This window comes from Acomys russatus, chromosome 15 (assembly GCF_903995435.1).
Source record: "Acomys russatus chromosome 15, mAcoRus1.1, whole genome shotgun sequence".
In the NCBI taxonomy this organism is placed as follows: Eukaryota; Metazoa; Chordata; class Mammalia; order Rodentia; family Muridae; genus Acomys; species Acomys russatus.
In genome coordinates this window covers 4,429,248-4,448,784 of record NC_067151.1, presented here as the reverse complement: position 1 = coordinate 4,448,784, position 19,537 = coordinate 4,429,248, and positions in this window count along the sequence as shown.

The window sequence follows — 19,537 nt, the reverse complement described above, 5'->3', positions numbered from 1 at the left end:
TTTTGCTCATAAAGCCATTGACTTCTTTCTCCTTATCTTAATTTGGTGTGTCTTCTGAACATTTCCCTTCTGTTCTTACCCATCTTGATAATAAAGAAAATCTTATACAGTAAAGAATATCAAGACAGTGGAAACATAACCCTGACTCTTTCTGAGCTTTTGTTTGTATCTTTTACTTACAAACTTGGGCTATCACAGGGTATACATTTTGTAATCTGCGGTCTTAATTTACTACTTCTTTAAAATTATTTCCTTTTGCCATAACAAATATTTCCCAATGATTTTGATGATCAATGTCACATCTTAAGTCTGTTATTTAATATTCCAGCTTTTCTCTGTCATAAAACCCATTTTCTCCTGGCAAAGTTTCCTGGAGTTCTGTTCTGTCTTTGGCCCTATTACCAAGTCAGTTGTCTCAACCAAGACTGGAAGACTCTGTCAACAATAAATAAGCTCTTTATGGATTTAATATTATGTATTATAAAGAGTTAAAGCAACCAGGTGAACCAGTTCCTCCTAAAAGATGCACAAAAATGCAGACAATGAAACAAAACCTACAGTGTCACCATGTGATAGGAACATGAGTTGGGGCACAGTTTCCTGAAAGAGGCTGCTATTACACTGCCGTGAGCAACTTTATGAGCTATAGCTCTATGCTCTCAGAAGAAGGTGTAGAGACAGAGTGCCTCCTACCTCAGCACAGCCCAGGAGAACAATCAGGCCTCATGAGCTTTCTGGAAACCTAGGTAACAGGAGAAAGAGGACTGTGTGTCATCTCTTTATAAGCCTCTAAGTCAGATGTTTTAGAGAATCAGGCTATGATATCGGTGGATGAAGATGTGCAGAGTTCTCATATAGCTCCAGGGAAGATTGGGTTTTCCACATTGGGGCTCATCTATGTTTCTTAGTTCTTGAACCCAACGGCCATGCTTCATAGGTACATGTTCTTGGATATACAGCAAGCACACCTTCCTGCATGGCCCGTTTCTTAGGACTAAAATTTAAAGTAGGGAAAATGTTCATGCCCTAGTCTTACAGATGGCTGGTGGTGGGGTGGGGAGTGTTTATAAATACTTTCAAAGAGCATTGCTAGGCAGACCAGAGTTCATACACTCATGCCTGTGAGGTCTCTTGGGGGGTAATAAACAGCTAAATTAGTGTACTGGGATGTTTCAAGCAAAACCTAAGGAAGGTAAAATAATTAAAATATAAAAAGCAAATTAAAGCTGTTCTTAGTTTTTTTGCCTGAACCTAACCCTCTAGTGATAATGTGACTATGCCAGAGTACACAGAAAGAGAACATATTTCTTGCCCCCTTCTTCTCCTTCACTGTTTGCTTTCCATTCTCTTGTATTATATAGCCCCAAACCAGTGTTAAATATTACTTAGTACTATCACTAAGTCTTTTAATAAAAAACAATATGAAAAGCTTAATATTTTATGCCACCTGTGAGAAGAAACTAAATGAAATATTTATTTTCTGGTAAAATGTATTTACAACTTTTTAAAAAGTAAAAGAAGTATCAATATTGTTCACTCAGAGAAGTGTTTGGCTAATCACTACTGTGTCAGGTAATCAAATGCTGTGACAAATTATTATTCTCTGTGGCAGCATAAAATTGTGGCATGGTATTTGCAAGCTCGAATGAAGGATCTTCAATCTGCTTGAAGCTGGAGAAATATTTATAACTGTGCGTGGATAATATTACCATGGTGATGTTCCCCGTGTATCTTCATTCTTAATAGCCACTAGGTACAGGAAAATTGCAATTGTATTCTACACTATACATCTGGTTGTTCTCATGATGATTATGATTTTAACATATAAATATTCATCATGAACGGTTTATTTTTATTTTTGGTAACTATTTTAGTTAGTTTTGGTGATTGTTAATGATAGGACTGGTCAGAGGCACCAGCCAACTTTTAAAAATAAAAAAATTATTGGTCCCAACAAGATGACATAGTAATTCAGAAAACATGGGTATAGGGAACTGTCATCCTTGTCTTTCCTTCCTGACTCTCCTACCCCTCCTCCTTACCTGCCATCCACTGTCTTCTCTGTCCCTACATATATCTATCTCAATGTTGTATATCTCTTTCAAATTTTCATATATGGTAACCAAATAACTTATCAACCAATCCTGTAAATTTTGAAGTAAAAATGATGTATGGTCTTTTGTTGGAACAAGAGATGTAAGTTTTACCTGTCTACGCCAGAACATATGGAGACTCTCTCAGCAGGTAGCTGAGTCATCCACTTAGTAAAAACAGACAAATGAACTACAGTGCATACACTTACGTCATGCAATTTTTACATAGTCTTTGTGGACAGGAGTTAGAGAACCACTGCTAAATATTTTCTTCTTTTTACTGTCATATATATCACTTATATTTTAACTTTATTTTCAAAAATAGAACAATTAAATCCTCGGGGTTCAGTGTGTTTCTCCTACAGACTTTCTTTATAGTTGAAAGGTATGAATAATGGACAAAATATATAGCATGGTGTATTGTACTCCCTGTAATAGAATGCTTTGGCCATACTATTATTCTACTAGATGTAAATCAACTTAATGAAAACATGAAATAGTAGAAAATAATTTATGTTGCCCCAAATATATGGAATTCTCTCTGTGAAAACACTCTGATTACCAAGACTTCAGTATGCACCAAGAAAGACATATTCTAGATTGCAAATCACTTTTGTCTTTTATTTAGAACCTCACCTGGATGTTTGTGTTCTTCTCCCCCTCCCCCTCTTCTTCCTCTTTTTCCTCCTCATCCTATCCTCCTTCTCCACATCCTCCTCCTCCTTTTCTTCCTTTTAACTCATCCATGCATTTACCCACTGGTTTAGTTTCATAGAATGATATATACATTTTTAAATAATACACCTAATACTAGCTAGATAAAGCTCATTTTTAAATATTGCTAAACATGGACTATGTATATAATGCAGTTGATAGAATGCTTGCTTAATATTCATGAGTTCCAGGCTTTGATCCCCAGCACCATATACACTGTATGGTACATCTGTAATCCCAGCAGTTGGGAGATGGAGGCAGGGAAATCAAGAACTCAAGTTTATCTTCACCTACATGGCGAATTTGAGGACAGCCTGGGATATATGAAACAGGAAGACATAAAATCCTCTGGAGTTGGAGTTACAGATGATTGTAGGTGGCCTTCAATTGATTACAATTTGGTACATGCATGCTCAGGTATAGTTCTTAAATGTTGAATCATCTCTCTTTTTCTACATACCATTTTTATTTTATTTTAATAAATATTTTAAAATGTTGTCTATTTTAAAGTAGCATATTTTTCTGGTTGAACAGTCACAGAGGCACACTTATTCACCCCTAGTATTGTGGAGGAGATGTATGCATGTTTGCACGCCCATGCATACACACTTAAAAGCCAGAGGTTAATGTCAGGTGTTTTTTTTCCATGATTTCCTACCTTAGTTTTTTGAGACAAGTCTCTCACTAAAGCTGGAGTTAACCAATTGCCTTGACAGTCTGGACAATTATCTCCAGGGTCCACCTATCACTATGGCTCAGTCCTGGAGGTGCAAGCATGTCTGCGCCATACTGGTTTATTACATGAGTGTGTGTGGTGTCATTGAATTCACATTACTGTACTCAATGAGACAGCTTCCTAGCCCCAGTGTATATCTCTCTTGTGAGCCCTAGATGTTCATCACTATAGTTGGCAAACCCCTTAATGAGATGGTTCAAAGATTCCAGAATCAATAAGACCATGCCTGAGTTGTAATCTTACCTATTCAACTACTGTTATGTCTACATGCATCATTTTAGTAACCTGAGGCCAGGTCTAGCAAAATTCAAAACTACAGAAATGCAATAGCTGCCTGGAAGTAGTTTTTATATTCATGCCATAGTCTTCTTTTCTGCAACTCTTTTTTTTCATAATATATTATTATTATACTTTTTGCATACCATGGGTTTGGCTCTTTTCAGCCTTCAAATGCTGATGCTGTCCTTTTTTGGACTTGTATCTGGAATTCATTATTATTAACATTATGTGGAGGATTCTGCCTTCATGTGTCATTTCTTATTTTAAGGCTTTTTAACTTATTTCCAGCAAAATTAATAATTTTGGCATCACTGATCTGTAAAGGATTCTACATTTTATAGGCTGACATGGAGGAAGTCTTTTCAAAGCTTCTTGTTTGGGAGCTAAGATGTTTATGAAATTACGTGGAGTTTTTGCACAGCAGCACCTCTCTTCTCTAAACAATCTCAGCATAATATTTACAATGCACAGAGTTGCTGTCTTCAAGGGTTTTAGATCAGAGGCTGGAAATATCTGGTCCAGAGTTACATCTTATGGACCCGTTTTATCTTTACATCTGGATGGCACCTAGAGGAGCTCCTAGAAAAATTTAAAAAAGCATCTTTAAAAATCAACTTGGAAATGAGCGGAGAACTCCTTCTCTTCTGTGTTTTGGTCATAGAACTGGAATCATTATAAAATGCCACTGAGACAGAAAACACATCCATGACCTTACTCGGTAGCCTGTGTGTACTATACTGACCCACCCCCACCAGGTACAATAGTGGCTAATTGAAGAATATTCAAATGCTTTGCTATGAGAGAAAATGCACACTTAATATTACAATATTGGTCTAGTGCTTTTGGCTGGGAGGGCATGCGCCCAAGAGTGGAAAACACACCTGTTATTTAAAAAAAAAAACATATGTTTTCCGTTGTATTATTGACCATGTTTCACAGTGGCATTGTGACTTTGGTTAAATGACTCCACCATGGCTCCAGAAATTTATGTGCTATTGTAGGCGTGGCAGGCACGTTCTCTAACATTGAGTTTCATTCCTGACTTAAACACAAAATATATACATATTTGCAATATCCCTTGTAGAAAAATCTAAAATAAAGCAAATATAATGCAAGCTTTCTAAATTTACCAGAATTTACTTTCTAGTTCCATTGAATAGTAAGAAAGGTTAAGATGAAATTTCAATGGAATTCCTCCTTTAACATTTAGATAATGTGAGAAAGATCAAAGAATGTAATTAACTGACACAATTCCATATTATTAAAATATAGGTGGAAAACTCTGGCATTTTGCAAATGGTCTATTCCAGTTCTGTATCTGCCTTTTGCTTTTCATATATATATATATATATATATATATATATATATATATATATATATATATATGTACATATATATTCATAACTGGCAAATGCCTAGTTTTAAATAACCCATTTGTGTGTGACCTTTTAAGAAAATTACCAGTGTCTTTGTTTAGAGTGCAGAGGGCATGGGCTTCAAGGAGCACTTCCCACTAAATGAGTATATTACTCCAATGTCACAGGCATGCTGTCAGGAAGTGGCACTTCATTAAGATAATGTGACCTTTAAGATATTCTTCCAACCTTTTACTATGTCTTTTGTGGTGGGATTTGGACTTTAATTTCTGTAACTTTGAGATAGGCTGGGAAGAAAAGCAACTGGAAACTCTATCCTTATTCCATGTCTGCTCTACATGCTGCTGTTTGGATTCTGTATTGCTTTGACCCTAAAACAGCAGTAAATGTCAAGTAAAGAACTTTTGTTCAAAAAAAGTATTATTTGCTAGGAAAATGTCTCATAGAATTAAAATCAAATTGGCAACTTATGCCTTCAGAGGAAAGGAAAAAAGGAAATAAATGACTGTGTTAAAGAAAGCAAAATCAAATTCCCTTTTTCTGTAACTTTCAGAAAAATATGTTGTAAAGGGCTCCAAAAACCCTGGTTCTTAATCAGTAAAGATGCTGAGATAATATTTATTACAGAGCACTTGCTGTGCCAACATACAATCATTTGTTCATCATCAAGACTAGGAATTTAATTTCTAAAATGATTTTTATGGTAAAGTCGAAATAGAGAAATTAGTGGAAAGAGAAGGGAAGTTGCTGGTCAGGTAGAGGCAGTGTTTCTTGGGAAACATTTCCCTGTTTGTCTGTTTATTTATAGGATTAAATTTTGTGGACAAATTTGTATCTTTTACTTTGGTTCCTTGAAATCTATTTTCATGCAAGGAATGTCTCTATTTTAGAAGTCAGAGCATACTCTTAATCACAACTTTAAAAGAACTACACTGATGTTTTCCTTATCATATATTAAGGGAGAGCCCACGCTAAGTCCTTGCTGCCAGTGGTTATCTCATGTAAAGAAGCAGAATTTAGTGGTGATGAAGAGATGAAATAAAGAAGACTCTTTAAAAAAAACAACACATGGCTTTTGAGAAATAGTTTTGTCTCAGGTTTTATTAACAAAACAGAAATCTAAATTGGTAATGCAATCAGTGACAAATAACAGAAACCTGATGTTTATGGTTGAATATAAGTCAAATCCAGCCCCAGTGGCTTGACATTTTTCTATTTTTTTTTCTTGTGTTTGGTTGTAATAGCTTCATCAGAGAATTACTATACTTTCATGGATTATCTGTGTGGTTCAGTTAGGGATTGCCTGATCCAATTATTTTCTTTATGAGATTTTGCCTTCTTTATCTATGTATCTATGTTTCTATGTATCTATGTATCTATCTATCTATCTATCTATCTACCTATCTATCTATCTATGTATGTATCTATCATCTATCTAAAAATGATTCAAGCTTTTCTACCTGTGCTCAAAATGTCTATATCCAGGATTGTGTGCTATTGCATCTCCTAGCTATAAGAGAGGCCAAGAATCTGGACATTTAGAATGTCAGAGCTAAGGGAAGAGGACAAGAAAGAAATTTGTATAGAAAAAGCCACACAATACAATGGATAATAGGAACCACTTAAGCACTATATGTGTAAATTATATTTAACCTAACACAATGAGCTTGTAGAAATAATATTACTGTTGATATATTCAATATAGCATATTTTATGATCACATAGAAATGACAACATTATCTTTAGTTTTGACTATATATAACTGCTCATATAACTTCAAGATTTGTGAGGAACCTGTAATCCCTGCACTTGGGAGGCTGACAAAGGAGAATTATAGGCAATGTAAGGGCAGCTTGGTTATATAATGAGGTGTAGACCACCTGGGACTTCATAGATATGTTATTCAAAAGAGCAAAGAACAGGAAAAATGTAAGGAGGGTGTGGCTTGTGTTCTAAGCATTGAGAACAGGACAGTTTACACAGAAAATCTGCAGTTTAGTAGAGTTAAAAGAAGCACTTCTGCATTAGGAGAAGGAAACATAACCATGTGGCTACATGAGGCTAGATCAGTGAAGAGGGTAGATGTTTCATCAACGTGAATGTGATTCCTGAAGGAGACCAATGGGGCCAACAAATCAGTACCCGGCCCAGGGAAGGGCTGCAAGACTGATGCACCAACCAAGAACCATGCATGGTGAGTTTTAGAATTCTGCTTCAGTCTGCCTACCTGTGATGTCATTGTCTACCTGCCACAGTGGCATGGCCCTGCCCATGGCTATAAAAAAGAACAGTCCTACCCTTTGCCCCTCCCTCTTACTCTTCCTCTCTTTCTCTCTCTCCTCCCCCTTTCTACCCTCTCTCTCTACCTCTTACTATTTCTCTCTCTGCCTCTGTCAGTATCTATCTCTGGGGTACACCTCCACCTTTCCGTGTCCCCCATGCTCACTTAATAAACATCATATAATATAGTATCTTTTTCCTACCATTTTATTATAATATATTTTCTTTTATATAATTTTAAATCAAAACAGTGAAGACCAAGATCCCTGCTCAGGGATACATAGGCATTACAATCTCCTTGTGAGTCCCATAATATGGAGAGTAGGGGTTACCGCTGGTGTGAACTTCGGTGTCCTCTCTTTGATCACTTCCCCCTGGTGAAGCAGCCATGTCATGGCACAGAGGAATAGGATGTAGGCAACCTAGATGAGACTTGATATGCTGGGGTCACATGATAGGAGAGAAGGGCTACCTTTCTGAGGACTAGGGGAGGGGAGAGAGGGATGAGGAAGTAAGAGGAAGACCAGGAGGTGATGAGGGAGGGGGCTACAATCAGGATATAAAGTGAATAAATTAAAATTTAAAACATTTAAATTAAAAAAAGGAGAGTGGAACAACAGGAATTTGTGTGCCCTGTGTTTGAGTGTTTTTCTAGCTTAAGCTATGCTCAGGCTTTGAACCTTAAAGCTTTCAAAATTTAATACAATTATGAGACACATGGCAATTTATTATATCTTTTAGATTGAGAATTTTATATTCATGTTGATGGTGTTTAAAGTCTTCAAAGTGTAAAATGCTTTCCTTTCATAGTTAACACCAAATAAGGTTCCATAGTGTATTGCATAGCACATTAATAAAAACTTCATTGTCTAAGACAATATTCTTTTTCAACCCATTTCTGTGAGTCAAAGAAAAGATTAGAGGAATAATGTGTCCTGATTTTCACACAGCTACAATCAGGATCAGCTAGGTGCCTTTCTCTCTAGACTGCACAGTCTGTTTGAGATGATTGTTGGTAGAAATAAGGGTTTTTATGTGTTTACAGATCTGAGGCTTTTTGTTCCTGACAGTTCTTTGTCCCGTGGCCCTCCTTATAAACAGTCAATATGATCTCAGCTTGCATCTGCAGAGTTGCTCTCTCTGTCAGTTTAGCCAGAGATTTTCACAGTGCCATCTAATCTGAGAAGGGGCATCTTTTGTCATAGTCTGCCATTTAAAGGCCAACCATACTCATGGAGATTTCATATAAAAGGTGGACACTAGGAAGTGAGAATCTGCATGTGGTGGTCTCATCACGAGGGTTTTAGAATTGATTTTTGAAATGCAGTAAAAGTAAGGATGTATTGTGTCTTTTAGATATGCAACCGACTTCAAAGATTAATTAGGTACCAACTGAACATTTAAAAGACACTTAACAAAACCAGATAAGTAGTAGATAATGTGTGTTGTTTTGACATTCACTATTGTAAAATAGAGAGAATATGGCTTGAGATTGTTTCTTATCAAGGCATTAGTATTTAATGTTAATTTAATTCAGGAATAGCCCTTGAAAAATAGTAAGTACCATTTTAATCACTGGAACATTTTGATGATGCTTGTGTTTTTTCAGTTATTATCAATTTGTAAAAATTACCTAAGATAATGATCATAACATTCTATTTCTAATGCATAGAATCTACTAGAAAAGCCACAGCTGTTCTAGATGTGTTCTTACAGCAAGAAACAAACAGAACATGCCTTTGCGTTCCTTCCCACAGCCTCATGTCCATGTCCAAGGATCTTCAACATGGAGATCTTATGGCAGAAAGTTCCAATGATGTAAGAGTCTTTCTGTATTTTTCTTGACTTCCCTCACTACTGTTGCCCTATTGACAATTTATAACGCCTGCACCATCTGGGGAACAGACTGCTGGCTGCCAAGGAGACTCATTAACATTCCCCTCCAGGAATGCTTGCTGTTTAATTAGGCTGCTGGCTGGATTCAGGCAGTGAGAGCCTTAGGTGGCTGTGTAACAAATCCATGACTCCATGCATTCAGATGTCAAGGTCACTGAGATTCCTGCTTACAATCAGTAGAGGGGAGAGAGTCCAGATCACTGACTGCTGATGTCCTTAAAAAGGGTTTTCTATAGTTAATGGAGACTCTAAGTTGTCCCTCACAGAATTCACAGCTGTCACACCCATGGGTTGTTTGACAATTTCATAACCCCTAGGACATTCACCAACTTTCTTGTAAGAGCTAGTCAACAGTGTTTGCAATGTACTATGCAAATGCAATACTGAAATCACTATATGTTTCATAATTAAATGCATATGATTAACTAAATCCTCTGAGGACAGACTGTTTACAGAGGCAATTCTGGAGATACACTTAGGTAGAACAAAATAAAACAATGGTTTCTTTATCAATGCTAATTGCTGAAATTCTATTGTAATGGCAATGCCACTCTATTAATAATTTCATTATTATTCAATAATATTTTCTAACTATCACTAGTTTATAAAGCATGAAAAATGTCCATTATACAAAATGTGTCAACTCAGAGATTTCTGAGACAGAACCAAACAACTGTAGGACTTTCTGGCTCAGCCAAGTGCTCATGTATTCAATGATTCATCCAGTCATTTATTTTATTTGTCAAATATGAATTGATCATTTATACATAGTTAAGCTCAGCATTAGATGCCGTTCATATGATTCATGATGACTCACAAGAGGTGTTGAGTTGTCTTTAGAGAAGAAGACGATTATTCACCAGATAGTCATAGAAACCAACCTGCAGTCACAACAGTGGCAAATAAACACACTGATTGGTATGGACTCTCACTCTCATAATAGAGAAGGTTGAATTATGCTGGTGAAAAAGGGAGACTTCCAGGGAAAGATTCTGAAGTGCAAAGAAGAATAATATAGTGGGAGATTTCTAGATATCAGTTAGAAAAAGGAGACTGAGAGTCTTATCACGAGAAATTGATCCAGAGCAGAAAAGACAAGGCTCATCTGAGAGAATGTAGCTGACACTGGTTTTCACAGGCAAGTCGATGTAATATTGTATATGAGCTAATAAAATTACTTATTCACATCCTAAGACTGAAAATAATATTTTAAACATTTCCAGTAGAGTACCAAAATCTAGATATATTGTGAACATTAAGACCTGTGGTACTTTTGTCCAAGCATTCCAACTTATTCTCAATTTAAATAAAGTCAAAAGAGTAGAGCATCAAATTCCATTGTCCCCTCCTGGTTGCAGAGAACTAGTTCTTCTCTCTTTGAAATCCAGGTTAGGTTTGCATTGTCCTACTTGCCAGCATTGACTAGGATAGATTCTGATGCATGTTGTGATCATAAAGAGTGCACATGGCTTTGCTTTAAGATGGTTTATTTCTGGTGGTGTATTAAAGTACATCATCCAAGAAACAATTAGAGTGCTAATCTTTAGTGAACTGGTAGTATTTTATTTGAGAAGAAAGTTCTTTGACTTGTTTCTATATGTATTTATTTATTTTATTTCTTTAAATATTGAAAGACCTCCTTTTCTTCCTTGTAGAACAAACAAAATGTTTTGTTCTTTTTTTGAAAGAATTTTCATTTTAATTTTATGGTTATAGATATCAACATTAGACTTTAAGCCATACTCACTGATGTCCAATTGGTTTACAAAGTTCAAAATCTATAATTATATATCATTTCCTCATGGCCTTTTTCTCAGGAGTTTGGACCTAACAAACTGAAGAGAAAATGATATTGAGAGATAAATGTATCAAAATCTCTTTCCTTTCCATCTGAGTAGCTTAGTTATAAATATGTTTGTGGGGGAGGGCATGGAAGAAATCCTTTGTAATATGGATCAAATCTTATCTCAGTTCTGTAGGTTACATTTAAAAATATGTTTCTCTGATATCAACATTCTCCACAATGGCAAACACTAGATTGAACAGGAAAGCACTGGTCTACAAATTTTCAATTAAATCTTTTTTTCTTTTTTTGGATAGAGTTTCTAATTTTAGTTGTGTTGATAAATTGTGCTGAAAATTATTGCTTAATCTTGTTACTAATTTATATGGTTGATATGACTAAGGAAAAACACAAATAATCATTAAATTTATTATGTACTTTCTCTGAGTAGTGAATGTGTGCGTGTGTGTGCACACGTGTGTGTGTGTGCACCTGTGTGTACACATTCATGCATGCACTCCAGGCACGGTGCATGCGTGGATATCAGAGGACAACTTCTAGGCTTGGTTCTATCCTGTCTTGATGTGATCTAGGCATTGTATTTAGATGTCAGCCTTGCAAACCAAGTGGATTTACTTGCCAAGACATCTTTCCATCCCTCAAAATAATCTTTAAAGCCTATGCCTTGTCACTGACATTGCTTGTGCATTATTTTTACCTTTAAGCATGTGTTGGGTTTTAAAGTACAACAGATAGGATATAGCACAGAACTGCTTTAGTTTCTCTTAGGAAATTGTTTAAAAAGGTGTAGTGTTTCTTTGTAAATAGCTATGCAGATGGCACTTATTTTAATTTCTTTTATCTTTGGAATAATAAGCATTTAAAATAAGGGTAACATAGGGGAGTCCCACTCATTAAAATGCCAAAAAATATTTTAAATGAGAAAATCCTAAATGAATTTGAATTCATCCCTGTGCAGAAGAGAATGTTAATGGTCTTTTCATAAGTCAGTATTCATTTAAACAGCAGAGAAAGGACTTTATGAGTAATACTTTTTTTTTTTTTGGTTGATCTTATTACTTAGTAAAAACAAAGTATAGGAAACAAATCTGCATTAGAATTTTAAAGAGAGAAATATTTCCTTACAGATACCCCCTGATGTTCTAAGTGTTGGATGATTTTCTGTGAAACTTTCATTAACACACAGCCCAAATGCAGTCCTACACACTTCCGGGGCTGCTGTGCTGTTGAAGGTTAGAAGAACTGCAGCTGGCTCAGTACAGGAAGAGAACGTGTGAATGAGAAAAGCTATTGGCACTGGTCCAGATGACATCAGACCTTCTCGGGCTCATGCATGTTTGTCCTGTGAGCTCTCTTGTCCCTTGTTTGATTCCCAATGAGAAGAAAGAAAATCAGTAATTCAGTTCCATCTGGCCAACAGCACAGATTCTTTTCAAATTATAAACTGACATATGAGCTAGTAACTGAACTTTGATGCCTGCTTTGGAATCTCTTAAAGCTTTGCATTACAGGAATTATATAGAAACATTTGGATAAATATAGTTATAGCTGCGTGGATTCAGACAGATGTAATTTAACCACAAGTGTGCGTAAAATACCACAGTAGTACATGGGCTACAGACAGGTGCAAGAAAAGCAGAGATTATTTTTGGTAGGTTTAAGAATAAAAGTGGAAAGAATGTTTGTTTTATTCTATTTAATGCTATTTTGCTGAGATAGTGAAGTGAAAAGGTGTCCATGTCACCTATGAGGAAAAGGAGAGTGGATATGGCTTTGAGTCATCTCATTCCTGAAGCTGGGTAACTGGTAATTGTGACTTTATTTTAAACAAAACTTGCAAGACCTTATTTTGAGGAAAAACAAACAAACACAAAGCCACAAAGCACTTGTATGTTGCCATCCTGACACTGTTATTGATAGAGAAAAAAATCTTAAGGTCATAAATTTTTATGTTTCTCTCATTCTATGGTTATCTTATTTGTAGAGATTGTTGGTTCAGCAGCTTCTTTGCTAGGTGCTGTGAAGGTAAATCTGAATGTGGCCTTGTGACACCACTTTACTTGTAATAAGGACGGATATCAGTGGCTCTCTGATTTGTTTGGAGGGCAAGAAGCTTGGTTGCATTGAGGGGGGATGGTATCCAACTGTGAATGACACTTGAGATAACCATGCATTTATTTCTCCCAAAGTAATGGTTAGGAATCACTAGAATCAGAACAATAAATGTACTTTGATTATTTGGGCAGGAAAGTGAGATTGAACCATTTGCCTATAGCTCTAATTGAGCCACAAGTTTATTGATTGATTTGTTTTGTTTTTGTTTTGTTTTTCGAGACAGGATTTCTCTGTGTAGCCTTGGCTGTCCTGGAACTCGCTCTGTACATCAAGCTGGCCTAAACTCAAAGCAGTCCTCCTGCCTCTGTGTCCCAATTGCTGGGATTAAAGGCATGCGCCACTACACCTGGCTAAGTTTATTGATTTTATAAACCTCATCTTAGCTGATGATTTGACAAAATATATTTAGTTGACTTTGTTTTGCTCTGCCTAACTGTCTTCTGCAACAGAACTGGGTCTGGTTTTCATCTGTCAGCACAGTTCAGATATAAAGCATTGAGAAAGTTAAGCTGCAGGGAGCAAGTGATGAAAATCAAGTCTGCTTTAAAGAGGCAGTTTCCCAAGATTTAAAGCAGCTTGCATATCTCCAAATTAAATCATCTATATTAAGCATCTACGCACAAATTTACCCAAGTCAGTAAGTTTTATTTTTAAATACTTTTTTACTGAAGAGCAATCCAATATTTTGATATTCTTGAATCAGGGTGAGTTCCTCTGTGATTCTGTAGAAGCTCAGCTGCCACTTAGTAGTCACTTTTTTAGGAGGTGGTAAAGCTGCAGGTTAGTCAGCTGTCCCTGACCCAGGTTCAACCAGAATTTACTCCAGATGCTTCAGACCTGAATTTTCCGAATGTCACATCAAATTTCCCTACAAACAGGAAGCAATAGCCAAGCAGGCCGTGCAGCAGATTTGTGTAGGCAGGACTGAGATTTGACATAGAGGATATAGAGGGGAAAGAAACAGCTAAACACTCCATTAATAAGTTCAGAGAGTTCTGGTCAGCCTGAGACCATACCACTAAAATATAAAGTGCTGGCACTGGACACGTTCATCTCTTTAAGGTCTAAGTTCACTGCATGCTATTTGTTTTGACCTATTGATCCTGGAACACATGAGATATTCAGATGGGACAAAGGTGTGAACAGACGTGCCAAAAAGTATTCTTTGGCTGCAAAGGAGGCTTAGTCACCCGGTTCATAGAGGGAAAAGACAAGGAGGAAAAATTCTTCTGAAGACAGAGAAGTTTTTCATTAAAATTTGTTCATTGTTTAAGAATTCCTGAAATGAACTCTGGTGGCCACAATTTGATCACTTCGCCTTGGTGGGGAGGCCTCGCAGGCACACAGAGGATGAAGTCTATCCAAATGAGACCTGATAGGCTGTGTTCAGATGGTGGGGGAGATGGCCTCCCTGCCATCAGAGGTCAAGGGGAGAGGAATAAGCCAGAAGAGGGAGGGAGGGTAGTAACAGGATTATATGAACAAGGGGATAACAATTGTTATGTAAGATGAATAAATTATAACAAATTAAAAAAGAATTTCATAGGTGCATGTTTTGTCTAAAGTATATTTACTTTTTTCTGTTCAAGTCTTTTGCTGCCCTCATACCAATGTTTCCTTCCCATATGTATGTGCTCTATTTTTAAAACTACTGATTTCCACTTAGTGCTTCATGTATTTGCATGGAACTGGTCAAAGAATAGAGAATAAGAGACTGTGGACTGACCAGCCTGGAGAGGATATGCATATCCCTTCTATTTCCAAGATCCCGGGATAATTTTAATGGAGTGGGAAAGAAGATAGTAAGAGCCAGAAGCAGTGGATGTCTGCAGAGAAACAGGTACAAAGCAGAGGTGGCAGGACCACTGTACATAGGCGAGTGTTTCACCGTGTTAGTTCTGGAGGCTCTGTTGTTGCCTTCAGTGGAGAAACAGAACTAATCCGTTATGACCTGGTAGGAAGGGAGATGGGAAACAAGCACCTTCTGCACAGTTGCCTTCTTTTGCCTCCCCTTGGTCCAACCTAGGTCTGAGCAGCAGAGGAAAGCAATCGGTTTCAGCCCACAGGAGCTTCTTCGTGAGTAAAGCAGTTGGAGACTGATGGGAGCAGAACTGGGCCAGTCACAACTCTCTGCTTATAATTTTCCCTGTTGTAGCTGGCTTGGTAAAGCTCCAACTAAACTAGCAAAAACTCTAGTGGAAGGAGGCTTTTGTTGTTTTAGGAATAGAACTTAAAGCATACCATTTTATATCACTTACTGACTAATGATTTCCATCCAACAGTTGAAGATATTAATAATCAACACTACGATAACAAATCATAAGAAATGTATAATTATAGAGCTATAAATGTAAGTAATGCTTTAAGAAAGGACTGGTGAGAGAAATTCCAATGGTAGGTAGCATACTCAAAATTTCAAGTGATTTTTGCAGTAGCAATCTGTGCATCCTGGGTCTTGAGTGACAGCTTAAAGCTCTTGTGTGGTAGCATAGCATGAGGACCAGAGTTTGGATCACAAGAACCCACTTGTATTCTGAACGAGAATGGCAGTCCTTCTGTAATTCCAGTCTGAGAGGGCAGAGACAGCTCTCTCAGAGCAACCTGGCTAGTGATACCAGCCATATCCTTGGGCTCTGTGTTTTATTGCGAGACCTTGACTTAATGGATAAAGAAGAAGTGTGACTGAGGATGATTCTAGACATCAATATCAGACCTCCACATGAGTGTGTGCATGTACACACACACACACACACACACACACACACACACAGAGAGAGAGAGAGAGAGAGAGAGAGAGAGAGAGAGAGAGAGAGAGAGAGAGAGAGAGAGAGATAAATGTGAGCCTTCACTGAAACATTGCTATTGAGGGTCTGACTTATCCATTGGGCACTGTGATGTCCTGAGGACTATCATTAGTAGTTGCTAAATAACTTGATGGCCTATTGTTATTAGGATTTCTCTTATTGAAACATTTATGTTAAAAAATGCAAACTATATCTTTATTTTTTTTTTTGCATGGCATCTTATTTTTTTTTCTTTTTTTATTAATTTATTCTTGTTACATCTCAATGTTTATCCCATCCCTTGTATCCTCCCATTCCTCCACCCCCCCATTTTCCCATTATTCCCCTCCCCTATGACTGTTCCTGAGGGGGATTACGTCCCCCTATATATTCTCATAGGGTATCAAGTCTCTTCTTGGCTACTTGCTGTCCTTCCTCTGAGTGCTACCAGGTCTCCCCATCCAGGGGACATGGTCAAATGTGAGGCACCAGAACACGTGAGAAAGTCGTATCACACTCTCCACTCAACTGTGGAGAATATTCTGACCATTGGCTAGATCTGGGAAGGGGTTTAAAGTTTACCTCCTGTATTGTCCTTGGCTGGTGCCTTAGTTTGAGCGGGACCCCTGGGCCCAAATCTGCCTATCATATTGTTCTACTTGTAGCTTTCTAGGACCCTCTGGATCCTTTTATTTTGCTATTCTCCCATGCGTCTCTCATTTAGAGTCCCAATAGGATGCCTTCCCCTCTGTCCCAGTTTCCTGGTAAGTGAAGGCTTTTGTGGGACATGCCCCTTGGGCTAGTATGCAGATATAAGTGAGTATATACCATTTGATTCTTTCTGCTTCTGGGTTAACTCACTCATTATGATCATTTCTAGCTCAATCCATTTATCCACAAATTTCGGGAATTCCTTGTTTTTAATAGCTGAGTAGTATTCCATAGTGTATATGTACCACAGTTTCTTTATCCACTCTTCTACTGAGGGACACTTGGGCTGTTTCCATGTTCTGGCTATTATGAATAAGGCTGCTATGAACATGGTTCTCATATATCTTTAATATAAACTTCTTTTAAGACTGAAATCCCATCTTTGATCTCAGCACTTGGGAGATATAGATAGGCAGCTCTCTGTGACTTCCAAGCCAAACACTGGTTCTTGACTGTAGACTTTGAAAAGAAGAGAAGGAAGTATATTTTTTAAGATGCTTGCAGTCCAACCCACCAATCTTGTGTTTAAAAAAATTCAAAGGGATCAGGAGGTCTGGAAAATCAAGTTCAACTGAGTGACTCCTTCATTGGTCTAACCTGTCAGGGTATGAGGAGGACCCAGCCTTTGTAACCCGAGTCATTTAAAAACCAGGATCATGTTTGAAACTGGGAATGCAAGACCTAGTGTCCATAGACAGTTCTCAGTAAATGGCGAGGTTTTCCACTGCAGCTGGCTGTAATCCTTGTCAGAGGTCATGGGTACAAAAAGATAAGGATCAGATGTGGCTATGTGCTTCAGAATCACATTCAGAAAGCTGCATTGTTATAAACTGCATTTAATGAACCAGAATAAACATACCTCTTTTATCAATAATGCAGTGTGTACGGAAGGCAGATTCTGAATTTTTGTTATGTGAGACTCTGTGCACCCGCGAGCAAGGGAGAAATCGAGAGCTAAATCAAGAAGGCCCGCCCCCGTTTGCACAGCAGTGTATAGTCTGATGTTCCTGTAAGCCCCACACCCACACGAAGGCAAATGTAGCAGGAAGCAAATGCAGCAGGAAGAGACTACATCTTCAGGTTCAACTGCATTCAGCCGCTTGAGTGTGTTTGCAGCATTATGGCGAACAAGGGGAATCCCTGAGAGGTGGCCAGCCTGCAATCACAGAAACAGGCACTTTTGCCTTCCTCTCCAGGGCCAGCTCTTTGGGATGAAAGGTGAGTGACAGGATACACACATTTCAGAGGAAAACACAGGTTACAATTGTCACGAGGAGAAAATGAGATCACACTCAGAGGAGGAGAGAAGCAGTGCCATTACCTGCCAGCCTATCTGAAGAGACTCTCCTTCCTCTTCATCCTTGATTGGGCCTGAAAATCAGATCGGTAGGCCACCGTTGGTTCATAGCTGTATATAGCAGCCATGCACTAGACTGAAGTTTTCATAAAGCCAGAGAGGCTGCCTCTTCTGGGTTCTGCCTAGAGTCTTGCAGTGAATCTCCAGAAAACTGTTAACTGTATGTTGTTAAACAGCAGAAACACCAGAGAGTAAATGCTTCTCACTGATACAGAGGATCAAATATTTTGTGACAATAAATGCCTGCTTTTTCTCTTGTGAGAGTACATTGGGACACCCTTCCTAGAAGATGCTAGCATGATCCAGACCCACAGTTCTTTCTGGGTTCATGCTAGGACTCCCAGGAGGAGGACTAGAGATGTGAAAAGAAACAGTCAAAAGCTGGCATGAGGAGAGCTCTGAGGGCTGATGACCCAAGCCACTTAACATCACAGCTTCTTATAATCCCTCAAATGACAAAGCAGAAAACAAGCATCAGACAGTAGAAGTACACGCAGCTCAGAACATCTCTAGTTTCTGTTTCCTTCAAGGTATATATTAGAAACAGTAAGCAAAGCCTATGTGTGTACACACACACACACACACACACACACACACACACACACACACACACACACGGCATTTCAGGTCATCAAAACTTTGTAATGATAACTTGAAAAACTTATCTCCTGTACTGCATAGTCCTATGTCACCTGGACACAAGCGAAAGCCATCTCAGAGGAGAAAACTCCAATTTAGAAAATTCTGCTATAACCAGAGAAGCCTACCAAACATTTTCTTAATTAGTTATTGCTAGGGTGGATTATGGGTGGATCCACATTGAGCTGATGGTCTTTGCTTCTGTAAGAAAGCAGGCTGAGAAAGCCTTAAGGAGCAAGGCAGTAAGCAGTACTCCTCCAAGGCTTCTGGTCAACTCCTGCATCTAGGTTTCTACCCAGTTTGAGATTTTGCCTTAGATTCCCTCAGTGTTATTTAGGATATACAAGTCAAAGCAACCATATCCCCTCCAAGTTGCTTTCCTCACACCAGTAGAAAGGCTAAGACATCTCCCAAGAGGAGAAAACTAATATTTAAATTGAAAGTACAAAGTGGTGAAGAAAATAGTCCTGGAGTTTAATGCCCTGCCTTAAGAGGATCAAGCTAATTTTATTTTAGCATTGTGAATAACCAATTAGGAGTTACAGAAAATTTGCAAAATGACTTTGGAAAATTATTCACTAAGCATTTGCCATGAAAAACTCCCTTGGAGGCATCAGCCATTCCAAAATAGATCAACCTTTAAGAAAACTGCCAGTGACTTCGTGCTTGCTAACTGCTCCACATGCCAGATAGAGCTTATTTGTTTGAAGTTCGAGAACTTGTACAAAATATTATTTTTTAAATTGCATAAACC